The sequence below is a fragment of the Saccoglossus kowalevskii genome, chromosome 2 (genome assembly GCF_978046115.1).
Source record: "Saccoglossus kowalevskii chromosome 2, keSacKowa6.1, whole genome shotgun sequence".
In the NCBI taxonomy this organism is placed as follows: domain Eukaryota; kingdom Metazoa; phylum Hemichordata; class Enteropneusta; family Harrimaniidae; genus Saccoglossus; species Saccoglossus kowalevskii.
Window position 1 is genome coordinate 34,358,170 of NC_140642.1, and position 15,628 is coordinate 34,373,797.

Consider the following 15,628-nt stretch of genomic DNA (forward strand, 5'->3'; position numbering starts at 1 on the left):
TTATGTTATTTATAACTACGCAAACGCGTCAATAACTCTTATGCAATACACAAACGAATGTCGCCAAATATATCTACAAATTACGTTTTTATGAAACAGCAAATAACGTATTGCGGAAGCAATAGGCTTTGTGTCTGGAACGCAAGCGATAGTGCGCCATCAACGGAGCTGATGTGCGTAATGTGATGTCACTTCTTGTTGCGCGAGGTGTGACGTCACTCCATCTTCATGGCGTCACAACAGAAATGTAAGTGGTCTTTCTTAGTGTGGTAAATTGTGGAAATAATATTCATTTTATATTGATCTCCGCTTCACTTGGTATATTTATCAACCTTAATACATCCAAGATTTGAATGAAGGTGGTTTGGTGTGGTATATCATTTGAATTTCATTCCTAGAAGCGTTTTGAATTTGTAGTCTGAGGCGGTTTCTTTTGCTTAAAACCAAAAAAAACCACCAACGGTTCTTATTTTAGGACACTCGTTTGTAAGGCGACTCAAAACTTTTGTGCATGAGGACCAACAGCAATATAATGTGTCACCAACTTTCGATTTGAGTCAAATGGTTATTTATTTCCATGGTGTTGGTGGACGAACGGTATCGTCGCTGGTAAACTTTGACCTTGGTGTGGTGAGCCGGGTTTCGCCGGATATTATGGTCTTAGAGTTAGGGTCCAATGATCTGTGTGACTTTTGCGTGGAGCCATTGCAAATCACATGCAAAATGGTGGACCTCGTTCATCAAATGCATAGGGAATTCAGGGTAAAACAAATAATTGTCAGTCGAGTCATGCACAGGATGAGACCATTTCATAAGTTTCATATTTACAATGCTAGGGTAGATATTTTAAATCACGCGTTAAAGTCTGCCTTAGAGGAACTTTCATTTGCCATGTTTTGGAAGCATATTGGCTTATGGAATTCTTCTCTAACTATAATGTTACCAGATGGCATTCACTTGAACAAATTGGGTAATTATGGATATTATCGAAGTGTTCGTGGGGCACTCTTGCAGGCATAGAGGTTTTTAAAGGCAGCACAGGTTTAACTGGTGGTGGTTAGGTAGTTGCTAAATGCAGACTGTTACATGAATGAGTTTCTGCTTTTATTTTAAATTTTGCAGACTGTTGATCTTATCTCTATTGCAATTAAGGGTTGAATTTCTGTTTTTATTGTTATTTATTGGACTGTGGATACTATCTCTATTACTTGAGTGTGATTTTTGACTCCCATGTGCGAAGCACAAAATGGGAGTCTTTGCAGTTAGTGTGTCTGTATGTGTGTATGTGTGTATGTGTGTATGTGTGTATGTGTGTATGTGTGTCCGACTGTTCCACTGCTATCTCAAGAACCATACATTGGTTTTTGATGAAACTTGGTGCATAGATGCTCTGGGCCAATGCGCAGATTTGATTAGGTTTTGGTAAAAATCCATGCTCGTTAATTACCTAATTTGCATGATAATTAGCTAATTTTTAGCTGTTCTATGACTGTTCCACTGATATCTAAAGAACCACTCATTGGATTTTGATGAAACTTGGTACATAGATGCTCTGAACATATGCGCAGATTTGATTAATTTTTGGTAAAAATCCGTGCATATTAATTACCTAATTTGCATGATAATTAGCTATTTTTTAGTGGTTCCATGACTGTTCCACTGATATCTAAACAACCACTCATTGGATTTTGATGAAACTTGGTACATAGATGCTCTGAACTAATGCTAGGTTTTGATTAGTTTTTGGTAATAATCCGTGGATACTAATTACCTAATTTGCATAATGATTAGTCAATTTTCGGTTTTTCCACTGATATCTCAAGTACTAATCATCACATTTCAATGAAACTTGGTACATAGATGTCATACGACACTGCACAGACCTGATAGTTTTTATGGTAATATCAGTACATATTAATTACCTAATTTGCATAATTAATTAATTTTCAGCATTTGATATAAGTAGTTAGCATTACATTTCAATGAAACTTGGTACTTACATACTCAAGGACTATGCAGAGATTGATTGTTTTCGATAAATATTTGTGCATATTAATCACCTAATTTGCATAATTAGTTAATTTTCAGCTTTTCCACGGGTATCTCAAGTACTAATCATCGCATTTCAATGAAACTTGGTACATAGATCCTTTAGGACTATGCAGAGACCTGATTAGTTTTAGGGTAAATAATTGTGCATATTAATTACCTAATTTGCATAATTAATTTTCAGCTTTTCTACTGATATCTAAAGTACTAATCATCATATTTCAATGAATCTAGAATTATGCAGACCCAATTAGTTTCCGGTAAATATTTGTGCATATTAATCACCTAATTTGCATAATTAACCAACTTTCACACTGATATCTCAGGTACTATACATCACATATCAATGAATGTACATGGATGCTGTAGGACAATAGACAGACCTGAATAATTGTGGGTTAAAATCTGTACATATTAATTACCTAATTTGCATAATTAACCAATTTTAATCTTTCACACTGATATCTAAAGTACCGTAAAAACTCCAAAATTTCGACTGGTTTTAAATAATTTGTGTTAGAAATGTGACGTGTTTTTAGAGTCAAAATTAAGGTGCATTTTCGGACGGTCGAATTTTTCAGAATAGAAATCAGCAAAAAAAAATGGGGATGATAGACAGTGTGCTTCATTAGTTTTTAAAAAATGCAATGTCCGTCAATTGACGTAAACTTCCTCATGTTTCACGGTAAAAGCAAAGGTCGTGGCCGAGTTGTAACTCAAAATCTAAACAAAGTCATCAATCAGTGAGTATTATGACAAGCAAAACAAAACATCAAGACGCGGAGAAGAGGTCAGCACAAAACTAATAGGTCAAAAGACAAAGCTGTCTCGCACTACCTAGGAAAACTTGTGAATGTTCGAAGTACAGGTACCCATTGGACAAAAGATACATGGAAGTTTAGCAAACGATCTCCCCGACCCAGTGCAATGTATCCGGTTAGAATCAAAGCTCACGTGTCCCTTATTTGAGCACCGTACCGGTGATTTGAGGGACCAAATTCTGCCGTAAATTCGCCCTTGGATTAAAAAATATAATGGGATTTAAGAAAATAAAATGGGACTTTTAAGGTGTATTTTGGCGTCATTTTTCGGACATTTCAATCAATCCTGCCGGCTAAAATAGAGTCTAAGTTTTACCGTAGTCATTGACGTCTGTCTATTCAAGAGTACACGTGTATGATTTTTATCGTGACTAGCGTGAGCGGGTAAGCTTCCTTTCGAGAATGAGCTGTTATCACTGTGAACAATGTTAAATTATTCTTCAGATGACCAGTTTATTTTTTAAAAACAACTAATTTTTTTATTTAAAAAAAATCATGCCGTTTTCGCATCATCCAGCTTTTTGATTGGTTAATTAGCGATTTGACCTATTTGACCTAAGAGAACATGGCGGATATCCTACAGCATCAAACGTTTATACGAGACCGGAATCATTCGCTTACGATGAAACTAAGTTGACTTTTATTTGTATTTCATAACCATTCAACAAATTTATTTTGTGTACATTATTATAATCACTACTGAGTACAGTAATAATCAACAATTCAGAAACGCAGCATGCCGAGATTTTTGTGTTCGTTTTTATTTGAAACTTCGTTTATTTAGAATATATTTTCGTTACCAATAAAATAAAAATCTCTCAGTCAATCAGAAACCCGGATTCATGCCTTTGAGGAAGGTCCCGTTTGAACGCTCACATCGTGTTTTTTTTCGTTTGGGGGAAAACTAAAACTGGTCGCAATTTTCGAATAAGAATGAGTCGGCAATTTTTAGTGGAGTCGAAAATTTGGAGGTAAATAAAACACCGAAACCCGGCAAATAAATAGGCGGTCAAATTTTTAGAGGGGTCGAAATTTTGGAGTTTTCGCGGTGTTAATTATTCCATTTCAATGAAACTTAGTACAAAGATGCTCTAGGACAATGTACAAACCTAATTAGTTTGGGGTAAAAATCTGTTCATATTAATTCCCTAATAAGCATAATAATTCATAATTTTTGGGTTCTGTTACATTGCGCAGACCTCATTAGTTTTACACTCAAATCTGGTCATATTAATTTTCTGATTTGCATAATTAGTTTTCAGCTAAGTAATTTCGAATTATATTTAATGTGTCTCCAATACTCTCAGCACATGGGAGTTCTTTCTAAGCTTTCTTTGATTGTTTTTGTTTTTATTTAAAATTTCGCAGACTGTTGATCCTATCTCTATTACATGAGTGTGGAGTTTCTGTTTATTTAATATTTTGCAGACTGTTGATCCTATCTCTATTACATGAGTGTGGAGTTTCTGCTTTATTTATATTTTGCAGACTTTTGATCCTATCTTTATTACATGAGTGTGGAGTTTCTGCTTTATTTTATATTTTGCAGACTGTTGATCCTATCTCTATTACATGAGTGTGGAGTTTCTGCTTTTATTTTAAAGGTTGCAGACTTTTGATCCTCTCTCTATTACATGAGTGTGGAGTTTCTGCTTTTATTGTAAAGGTTGCAGACTTTTGATTCTATCTCTATTACATGAGTGTGGAGTTTTCTGCTTTTATTTTAAATTTTTGCTGAATTTTGATCCTATCTTGATCACACGTGGGAGTTTCTGCTTTTATTTTATATTTTACAGACTGATATTGTAAATGTTGCAGACTTTTGATCCTATCTTTATTACATGAGTGTGGAGTTTCTGCTTTATTTTATATTTTGCAGACTGTTGATCCTATCTCTATTACATGAGTGTGGAGTTTCTGCTTTTATTGTAAAGGTTGCAGACTTTTGATCCTATCTCTATTACATGAGTGTGGAGTTTTCTGCTTTTATTTTAAATTTTTGCTGAATTTTGATCCTATCTTGATCACACGTGGGAGTTTCTGCTTTTATTTTATATTTTACAGACTGATATTGTAAATGTTGCAGACTTTTGATCCTATTTCTATTTCATGAGTGCTTTAATATTAAAATGTTTTGCTTGATCCTAGCTCAGTACAAGTAGGCAGTTGATTCAACATCTTGCTCTAGTTTCTGCCTTCTTCAAAATAATTGTTCACTAAATAGTATCATCTGTTTATGTGCATCTCTGCACAGATTCATAGAGTATGTTTTGTAACAGTAATGCTGCTTAGTATCTTTATCATAGATCATGGCACCTGCGCGAAAGCGTAACACACTGAAAAAAAGTTGTGTCACCACCACGGAAGCGTACCATGGCAACCAGGAGAGGGAAAACCAAGCAACCTGTTCCCATGGAAACAACAGCCATATATGATGTTGGTGCAACACCAGTATCAACACAGGATGTGCCAGCACAGCCTTCTCCTAGTGTACCAGTGAGTCAACCAAGCACATCACAAGCATTAGCAGAAACAGCAGCACTTATTCAACAGTCTACTTCAGCATTACTCAAGGGTATTGAGACATTTACCAACCTACCAAACTCGATGCAAACAAGTCAAGCTAACACACATGGGTAATCGGTTATTGCAACACCAACAACTTGTACGAGCATCCCAGCTACTACAACAGTGGTTGAAAATGCTGTTCTGAATACAGTTAACGTAATAACAGGTTCCTGTCCACAATATTTGGTACAGGAGCAGGTGGAAGGAGGGAAAGTTAGTCATTTTACAAGTGTAACTGTTCCATTAGGCGCTTGGGTGCCAGACAAAGTTAAAAACAAAATTTGGTGTAATGAGTTTGTTGATTTGGGTAGTTTGTTGTCAAAATTTGACAAGGATCAGTATACATTATCAGTTATGAACCCTTCTCAGAGTGACAGTCCATCTTTCCGCCTGATTCCTACTGAAATTGACTTAATTGCAAAATGGTCATCTGCTTTTCAAATTTTCATAGCAATTTATTCAGCTAAGTTTAATTCTGATACACCTGGTCTTATGAAATACATGGATACTGTCAGGGAAATAGCAACTGGAGGAGGAGATTGGAAGTACTATGACACGAATTTTCGCAAATTACTTCAACAGGCAGCCTTACCTTGGGGTCAGTTGCACATTGAGTTGTATTTGAGAGCAAAACAATCTCCTCGCCAGTCTTTCCCAAACAGTTTTCAGTCCTTTCATTTCCAGCGCTTCTTTCCAAGAGGAGCATGTTACAAGTACCAGAAGGGAAAGCCATGTTCCAGATGCAACTACCCTCACACATGTTGCTGGTGCTCTGGATCACACCCAGGTTTGGAATGCAAAACCAGCAAACAGGATTTGCAAAATGGACCTGGCGTTGGATATAGCTCAATCAACCCCAGTTTTCCCTATATGTCTATTACCCACCGCAATAAATATTGAGCAGTTACAACTAAGGTTGTCTGGCTATGACCCTATTCTGGCTCAATACCTTATTGATGGTTTTAGTTGTGGTTTTTCTATTGGATTTTCTGGGAATAACATAACGTTTGATTCGCCTAATCTTAGATCAGCTGTTGAGCAACCAGGGGTTGTTGACAAAAAATTGCAGAAAGAATTATCTGCAGGCAGGATTGCTGGACCATTTCCGAAAAAAACCTTTAATAATTTTCATTTTTCACCATTGGGTGTTGTTCCTAAGAAGGTACCAGGTGAATTTAGACTAATTCATCATTTGTCTTGGCCACAAGGTAACTCCATTATTGATGGCATTCCACCTGAGCTAACTACAGTTAATTATGCACGAGTGGATGACGCGGTTCAGGCAATTATATAATTTGGTGAGGGCTGCTACTTTTAGTCTATGTAATGATTTGGGAGTACCATTAGTTAAGGAGAAAACGGAGGGCCCTGCTACTGTTTTGTGTTTTGCGGGTATTGAATTAGACACTGTTTTGATGCAAGCTCGTCTCCCACTTGAAAAAATACAACGTTGCATATTTCTAGTTCAGCAGTTTCTGGGACGCAAAAAGGCAACTCTTAAAGAAATCCAGTCCTTGGTCGGAACGCTTAATTTTGCTTGTACTGTTGTCACCCCGAGGAGACCCTTTTTAAGGCGCCTAATTGATTTGACTTTGGTTCTAACTCAACCTCATCATCATCGCCGTGTCAATCAGGAATTTTAACTTTGCCAGTCAGCGAGGCTTTGATAGCCATGTTTTTAACAGACATGCACATGAACGGGTTTGCGGCAAATACAATCACCACAACTGCATCAGCAATTAGTTACTTACATAAGCTACAGGGGTATAAGAATCCGACAGATTCTTTTGTTGTCAACAAATTGCTATCAGCCATGCGAAAACAAACACCGACTATAGATAGGCGTTTACCTATATCACGCTCCATTTTGCACGCCCTTGTTGACTATTTGCCATACATTGTCAATTCAGGCTATAACCATCGATTATTTAAAGCTCTCTTCCTGTTCATGTTCTATGCATGTACACGCATTGGGGAGGTAACTTTTACCACCAATAATGTTTCACATATCTTGCAATTACACGACATTGCCATTTTGCGCCAGGGGTGCTCTGCAGATAGCTCTTTGAAAGTAACTTTCACCAAATACAAGCATGGCTATGCCCCTCAGGTCGTTATTATTGGTTGTCAACATGTCCCCTACTGTCCAATTGCAGCAATCTCTACTTTTGTTGCGGTTAGGGAGCAAAAACCTGGGCCGCTGTTCTGTATGCCTGATCAACAGCCTATAAAACGTGATTACTTTATGCTTAAATTCAATGCAGGTCTACATTTTGGGGGCTTAAGCCCCCAATATTATAAGGGTCATAGTTTTCGTATAGGAGCTGCATCAGAGGCAGCAAGTTCTGGCTTGTCTGATGTACAAATCAGAAGTCTGGAAAGGTGGAAATCGGATGCATTTAAACTGTACACCCGTCAACTTGCACAATTTTAGTCAAGCAACTAGCATGGGCAATAGTTGTTTTCCTATATTCTGATTGGGCTAGCATGGGCAGCCCTTATGTCATCCCTGAGTGTTAGGTATCTTCTCATTTTTGCATATAATTTAATTTTTATTTTTTGGTGTGGGGCTGACACAAGGTGTGTCTGGTGGCATGATTTGGCCCCACACTCAGTGACGTTAACTTTGTAATTTGTTCAACAAACTTGACTTGCTACTTTTAGTCAAGAGTTAGGGATTTTAGAAAAACTTTGTTTATTCAATTAACTTGATATGTTACATTGTATTCAAGATTTTTCAATAACTTTTTCGCTTATTCAAGCATTTTGTTCACTTTACCCAAATAGTTAGGGTTTTTGAATAAACCGACCACAACTGGGGTATCCAAAGTACGGTAACCCAGTTGTGGTCCTTTTTTCAGCCAAATACAGGTGTATTTCATTGTGTAAATGGGTTCCAGACACAAATGAACGTAAAGTTATAACAATATTTTAACGGCAATAAATACGAACTCATTAAAAACTTTTTTTCTTAAGAACTCAGATACATTTACAGAATACATTTATTAGTTGTCTGAGTTAAGAATGAACACTACAGTCCAGCTAAGTTTGTCACGACTGTCCGAATCATACATAACAAACGGACGTTTTCTTGGAGCTGATGTTGTAGGCGCAGGTAGAGACGCGTTGATTTCACAGTTGTTAAAAACTGTAGTCGGTGAACGAGAAACAACTGCTTGACAAGAAGCAGTTTTGTTTACAGGAGTAGATTCGGGCGTAGCTAGACTTGTAGAATATCTGAAATGCGCCAATGATCTTCCATGGAGACAGTATCATAGTGCTTTAAACTTGACACGCTTTTGTGACCAGTTGTGGTGGAATTCTGGCTTTCGTCTTGGGTAATAATGAGTCCAACTGGTCTTTCGGTATATTTCCCACCCACTGAATAAAATTGTCACTCAGCCATTATCGAAGCGCAGACAATAATCTCAATAATCTCAAATTAAGCGCGTTGTTTGTAAACAGAAAGTTGTTCCAGGAAATAGACGCGTTTACCAAATATGGTAAACGGGGCCCTGGCGTGATATGGAAAATTCTTGCACGACTAGCGCATCGGGATTCCCATAGCGTTACGAGGCCAGGCAATACGAGGTATATGATAAATACAGTTTAAAAATGGGTATATGTGTGCTTGTGTACGTATGAAAACTAATATTTATTTATTATTTGATTAGATTTAGTATGTGAAGATCATTTAAAACTGCAAATAACTTCGACCTGATTTTGGAATTTCTGAATATATGGTATTTCAGTGATCTTCAGTGGTTTATTTTCAGAAGAGTCCCTGTTTTCAACGTTTTAAGCACAATCAACGACAAAATCTGCGGCCATCTATATTGTTTTTAATAAACAGACTCCAAATAGCTTTATCTTCGATGTCACAGTTATTTGGTCATCATTCAGTTTATCTACACATTTGGTCTAGAGGGCGTACTTATTGCTCGAAGGTTCGCGTATTTGTGGTATCAAAATGATTGATGTCTACTCGTACATCAACAGAAAAAGTGTTTAGAGGGTGTTTATAAAATAATCCGATATTTTGTTTTAACAGTGAAAATTGTACATCTCTTCACATGGTGGGAGGATGCGTGTGTTAAAAAACAATTTAATTACAATTTTGTTTTCAGAAGGTGTTGATTGTCTGACCTTCGCAGTACAAAATACACCCAGAGGTCACACTGTGTACTGTGTGGAATACTCGAACATGACCCAGGGTACTATCAATACTGATATAGGATATTGCGTATTTGCGTTGCCAGTTACCAAATAATCCATGCGTAGTGTAAATAGTTGTTAAAATAACACGCTACTATCACGGGGTGTGCTGAAGGATCCGTTCAAAACATATCTTGCTCCGCAGAACTTTCAGAAAAATCCAATGGACGGTGAGAAAAAAAAAATATTTATATTCTGTTATGGTCAGATTCGAAAACCACTTTTTTATTTCCTCTGAATAGTCTAAGTTTCTAGCAATACAGGATTATGTATGATTTAAAAAAAAATTATTTAAACAGGATCAAGAAAACATGCTACAAACTCAGATTTCGTATTTTCTCATTTTGCAACAGCCCCACAATCGCAGCAGAATGCCATTAAAAACTAAATAAATAAACAAACATATGGAAATTTCACGTATGAGGATGGAGAAAGGTATTTGTTACAAGTGGCCTGAGTTATATTGCTTGTTTTTTTAGTCATGGTGACATCATTTAGGAAAGAACTTTTCCTGAATGGTCGACATTCAAATCAATTTGCATATGAAAAGAATTGTTTAAGCATGATGCATTTATTATTCAACTGTATTAATGTTTAAATGCGAGCAATTACAATATTTAAAATAGCATCCATATCCATTAAAACATGCCATGTGCGCTAATTCAATAGTTAAAGCTATTTTGTTAGAGAAAACAGGTTGAAGCAGGGCCAAAACAGGAAATAAGTCCCAAAATATTTGGAATTTGTCGCAAATATTTCATAACTAGATTTGGTATTACTGGTCTAACACATAGATAACTGTTATGCAATCATACCGACAATGAGTTGTATACAGAAATATAATCTAATATAAATTATCTAAAAATATGCATAATATATATTACTATTGATGCATGGCGAAATGAATACAGTAATTAGAATCTATCTGTTGATAATAATGTCATTTTACAACTCAGTTGTGCAATTCCATTACCGTATACAGAATACTACGGATTTTGAATAATTGTTGAAACTTGATTTCATGACAAAAAATCATGTGTTATTTCGTTGTAAGCATGGTCTTTAATATGTTCTATCATGGTCTCTAACATGTTCTATCTGCCTTCCGAAATCTTTGAAATACGGTTTGCATCACTGTCGCGGATTTGCTTAGATCTTCCAATACAGAGTAATACACATCGGTGTCTCTTTCATCAGCAATAGTATTATTCTGACAAAGAAAACATACGTAACACAGTTCACAACCGATTAAGTTCAATCTTTGGTTGTTAACAAGCACACTAGCATGAACGTGGACGAGTTTAAGTTGTTCTTTATAGCTCGTACTAATGCACTATCATTCTTTGGTTATGAACACTGATGTTCCTGCGATTATGCGTGAAGACATATCATATCGGTCCGATTTCTGTTTTAGTCACATTGCATGCACATTTCTGTTACTTCTATGTATATTGCATAGCGCAAATCTAAATAAAAAAGTACATACCCATACACAAAACTGAGGATCAGCTAATTCAATAGAATGTCGGCAAGAATTGTGTGGTTCATACTCACCGCATGATACCATAGATGTCACCTAGATACATATCATAGAGTCGTTTACTTAATGATCTCGCCTTTCTTAATAATTTTATACACATTTATTCAAAAATATTCCATTGACAATATTTTGTAAGTTCGGAATTACATTGATTGTGTGCGGTGATATAGTCAACTCTCTTCACGCAGTGGTGTAGGTTAACAATTCATTCGAAATCGATCGATTACATTGAATATTATATTACAAGTGAATTGAAGTAACGATTGTGACATTGTTACAGTTTGTTCTCATACTTACAAAGTTGTGGATTAGATTGACGGTATTGTTTATTGGTGCAAAACTTCATGTCTCATGTTTTGGGTCCTACCATCCTCATCAATTGCTATCCTAGCTACCCACGGCAATAACTCAACCAGTTCACACTGATGAACCCACACTTGATTAACTTTCTTTAAACAAAATAAAACAACGCAAATCAATCACCTAATTTGAACTATTAATAACAAACATATCATCTGGAGTTGTTAAGAGTTTAAAATATATGTTGTCGCTTGACAGAATAAATAAATGTTGAAATTAGTAAATAGTATACTCACATCCATACGTTCGTAGCAATCTCTATCAACGTTGTATTTCAAAATCCCAGAACTTGTTCCTTGTGGCGTTTTGTTATGTCTAAATGCCTGAAATAAATCATTCGAATTCTGAGATTTTGTTTTTTTTATCAAGAAAGGATGATATGGCATAACTTCATGCGACATTGAACATTTGAAAGATGGAATAAACGTACGTACATATCTATCACGAAGAGACTGTACTTCAACTGACCAGTCATTATCGTCAACCACCTGTTGACAAAAATCAACGTTCTGTCCGCACACACTCTGTCGTCTTAGTGCGCTATGCACTAAAGGTGTTGCTTCTGTTACAGAGACGAAATGCACCATGGGAGCGATTGCCAATATTTGGAATAGTGTAACATACATCTGAAAGCAGGATTTTGATAGACATGCTTATTTTAAAGTATACGCAATATAGTTTTGAAAACCCACATAAATCAAAAGATTACATAGTAGCAAACACTTCACCATTTACGTTTATTGTTATTGTGTATTGATTATAAAGTTATACGCTACATTTAAAGTGTCAAAACGGAATGCAGCGGTTATCGGCTACAAATCACAACTTCGTTAATAGTTCATAAAACAGTATACTACTATTCAGTGCAGCGTGTTGGTATAAGTTAATATTTTATACACAAATACGATGGTAGGCCGAGCAACTGAAGTGTATGCATGGCATTGTGGTCAGTGATTATTTGTACTCAATTCACAAAAGTGTACACAAAGGTTAATAATTCTTTTTTTTTAAAGAACAAATTACTAGAGATTCTGAGACTATTGAAAACGATTCCGTTGATCATTATTGGGCACTGAGTTTGTAGATGCGTTAACAGTTTGGTGGTAATTTTACAAAAAGTGGTTGAAAGTGGTGTGTACGTGTGGCAAATTGGTATATGAAATAAAAAGAGTTTCCTGTATTCGCTGTTTAAAATATTAGTGATTACGATCTATTTGTCTCCCGAGTTACAAACACTACTTATAGAGGCTATTGCATTATTAACTAATCCACAGTGAGTACCTGATACTATACGAGGCATGCGTAATAGTCGGAAAGTGTCATGAGAAACCAAACGGTTTGTAACATCGATCAAGTAACAGTTAAGCTCATTAAAACAATTTCAAGTTATATATCTTTTATTTAAGTTTAGGATGCATGTTTCAATATTGTAATAATAAATTCAATTTTGTTTAATGATTATTCAGAAATAAAAAAAAAAACCTAACACAAATTAAGAATCTTTACCTTTGCAAATGGTGTAGCTTCTTCTTGAAGTTGGTCGAGAGTTGAGTAGAAATAAGTTGCCACTCCATCGCAGCAATGCCTTATATACTGTCTTCTTGCGTTACAATTCGGTTGATTTTGGATATTCCTACTATGATGATAATATTATGTATTTCATCAGTCATTTCCACTTGAACAGGAAATGGTATAAATAGATACCAATGGTAGTAAATCGTGTTATAAACTATAGCGTAGGAGGAAAGAATGTACGTAAGCCTAGAAAGAGAGTATATACTGACTAAAAATGAACAGGTGAGTTTCTCCAATTTCCTCAATCAACAAATCACTCAATATAGATACGTATTTGATAAGGTGCCCAAATTCTGTAGCTTGAGTAATAAAGGGAAAATAGGGATTTCTGTACATACCCATTAAATTAGTACCACAGCTTATATTTAATTGCACTTCATTTTATTCTGAAAGTTGGCGATTTGATTCAAAATCCCGAAGACATGTTTAGAGTAAAAGGTGTTCTCGTTTTTGTAGTGTGGAATTTTTTTTTGGGGGGGGGGGGTTAATAGCTCCGCCCGACGGTAGTGAGAAAAAATGTTTTCCCTATACAATATCTAAAAACATTTAACAGATTTTAGCAGAATATCACTCCAAACGATAAAATATACAAGTCATTTAAAATCCGCGGAGCAAGTTATTTGTTTGCCTCAGTAGTGTGTAGTGTTATAAATACCCACAAATAATGTTTTAGACAAATGAAATATCAACTCTTAAAAGCCTGTGGCCTTGATGAAAAGTTGGTAGACCAACTTGCCAGTGCTGTTAACATCAGTGTATGTAAAGTACAGTATATGTACTCCTAAAATGCAATACTTTCAATTAGGCAGTGTTTTCTTGACAATAATACTTATATTAGAAAACATAGATAATAATACAGTGAAATTACAGTTCAATGATAATACTGATGATTTCAAAGGGATAGTTTTAGTTGTATTATTCAGCAACATCATTCAACATTTTATCCTCAAATTGGGAATGAGTGTCAAATGTCATTATATTGAGTTGCTGACATATTTTTTTCGGGGTATTCTTCCCTTTTTGCAACTTATTTTTTTCTGGAAATTCAGAGCTAAATTAGAGTTTTTGCGCTTTCCTCTCTTGAGACGATTACTGCCAGTAACAAACTTCCTATGAGTATATTTATAGTATTTATTCCCACACTTTCAATTGACAACAATGGTATCATGATTTTTAGTAAAATGCCTCGGACTGGTGATGGATTTTAAATACATTGGTTTCACCGTGTTTTTAACTGCAGTGACATTTGTACAAGGCATATATTGAATAGAAACACTACAGCAAGACGACTATTCAACTTCTAATACGAGATTTTGATACTGTGGTAACATTTAACTGTATTCTTGATGTCCTGGGACCGTGTAGAACCTCAAATACGAGTACTGCAATTGGCTCAAAATCATGGGCTCATTTCAAAAAGCAAACAGAAAGTCAGAACGTTCAATAAATTATCGCTAATATGATGTGTTATTTGGCTTTATGACAAACGGAACTCCCTGGGTTGAATACAATTGACCAGTAAATTAATAATTATATTAATGATACAAACTCGATCGGGATATGAATACGTCAGGCGTCAACAAATAGAACAATCAGTTCTCATCTAGTCTTGGTTGATTATCCTGCAATTGGCGAATACTACCTCAGACAATTTGCCGTTGCGTTTTAATGATAAACATAAAGGATATTACAGGCACTTTTCACTAAATCGTGTATTTTATTCACCGACGAATATGTCGTGGGCGATTATCGAATGTTTATTTGTTGCAAATTTGCGGACGCCATCCAGTCGTATTGGTTGGCATGCGTTGACGGCCTACACACCGTAGTAGCATACATCGACACGCCCATGATTACGATTTCTATGTTAGTAGTTTGGATGAATGTAGTGTGGGTAATGTGTATTTTATTCGCCGACCAATATGTTTATAGAGAAATGACTTTCAATTTTCAAAGGTTTATTTGTTTGATGTTTATTTGCGGACGCCATCCAGTCGTTTTGGCGCGCGCGTTATTGGTCCAATAATAGAAACGCACCGATCATTTGTCTGCGGTAGTAATTGCTTTGATTTTTGAACTTAATGTGATAATAACAATTAACCCAGCCTCGATCATCACGTCAATAAATGATGATATTATTAACGCTACTTGTTTTGTGTAACCCATGTATGAACAAAACACTGCACGATATCAGTAAATACAAATGAAGAAATAAGTAAACGAAAATTGGGAATTTTTCCAAACAAGCAAAGTCGTGATTTCACTACGTAATAATTGGCTTCCAACTACGTAAATTGTGTTGAATTTACATCGTAACAACCTACGCCTTCTAAGCTTGGAAAGCACCTAAGACCAATAAGCTAGAGGCGTCACATACTACATAGTCGTGAATACAATTCAAAGTTCGTAAAATTACGATGTCAGATGGGACTGCAATCAACATATATATTGTCGACCATTGCTATAATGTATATACAGATGTTAATTATGTTGGAAATTA